This window comes from Propithecus coquereli, unplaced genomic scaffold, assembly GCF_000956105.1.
Source record: "Propithecus coquereli isolate 6110/MARCELLA unplaced genomic scaffold, Pcoq_1.0 Scaffold77, whole genome shotgun sequence".
Lineage (NCBI taxonomy): Eukaryota > Metazoa > Chordata > Mammalia > Primates > Indriidae > Propithecus > Propithecus coquereli.
This window is the reverse complement of record NW_012153840.1, coordinates 3,907,197-3,908,674: the sequence shown is the minus strand read 5'-3', so window position 1 is coordinate 3,908,674 and position 1,478 is coordinate 3,907,197.

Sequence of the window (1,478 nt, the reverse complement as noted above, 5' to 3'; positions counted from 1 at the left end):
CCAACTCACTTCTCCATTCCTCAAGCTGGTTTCCTGTCTCCTCCCTCCAGGGCTACCTGGGCCAGGTGCTCAGGTGAGGGAGGACGTTGAGCTTTCTCTGCAGACCAGAGCAAAGCCTTTCCTCGTCACGGTAAACACTAAAGGGCGTCTACTGTGTGCCAGCTGCCGGAGATGCAACAGTGGAGGAGACAGTGCTAGGGCATGCTGGTGCTCACTGCTCTGTCCCGAGCGGTGTCACGTCACCACCCAAACACAGGCAGAGGGGTAAACTGGGGGGATGCTGTAGAGAGGGACAACGTGCTATCGGGTGGCTCTGATCTAGCGAGGGCGCATTTGTGAATATCCTGAGGAAGCGTGTCTAAGATGATGGGAAATAGGTACGTGGGGAGGGCACTGAAGGGGGAGAGCACGTCGACCTGCACTTTTCAAAACGTAAGCTCCGTCCTCAGCAGCCTTGTGGACACGAATGAGCCTGTCTCCAGCTCCCTGTTTGTAAGAAATTGTTTGGAGCTCCAGGAAAGGTAATTAGCACATGGGAAACGGGTGCTTCTGGAATAGAGGGTGAGGGAGCAGGGGCGAAGAACTGTGAAAAGGGTTTGCTGCTTATTTCTGTGGCTGTTTGGTGGGTTGATACACAGCAGTTGCACCCACAGGGCCTGGAACATTCTCAGCGGGCATGAGCATGAGCTGCTGGAGGAAAGCCCCTTCCTCTCAGGAGCCCTCCCTGCCAACCAGACTCTGACCCTGTCCGCTACTAACGGGAGATCTGATTCCCTCAGTTCCTGGCCACTGGCTGTATCAGCAAAGGGCTTCACTGCACAAGACGTGGCCCCCTGCCCTGGAAGGGGACATCCACACTGCATTAGCAGGAGCCGGGCATGACAGCCCATGCTTGTCCTTATTGTGGGCAGTGGCCCTTTCCAAATTAAAGTAGTTGTGGCCAGTAAAGACATCCAAATTCCCCTTTAGTAAAACGCTAAAATCCCATAGGCATATAACACTTTCTATCCCTGATTTAAAAAATTACACCTTTAGATGCACTGAGTCATGTCAATGAGAGACTGTCCCATAACACCCCTAATTGCTCCCTATCAAGGATGATTAATATAGCACATTTGAAATCACATATCATCAGAGGCTGGAAAACCACTATGTGCCTGTGGGAAATGAGTGTGGGCCAATCATAAAACTGAAAGAATTAGGGATGGGCTGAAAAATCAGTAATTCTTTCACAAATGCACTCCACAAACACATGGAATTTCTTTTTTTTGAGACAGAGTCTCACTCTGTTGCCCGGGCTAGAGTGAGTGCTGTGGCGTCAGCCTAGCTCACAGCAACGTCACACTCCTGGGCTCAAGCGATCCTACTGCCTCAGCCTCCTGGGTAGCTGGGACTACAGGCATGCGCCACCATGCCTGGCTAATTTTTCTATATATTTTTAGTTGTCCAATTAATTTCTTTCTATTTTTAGTAGAGAC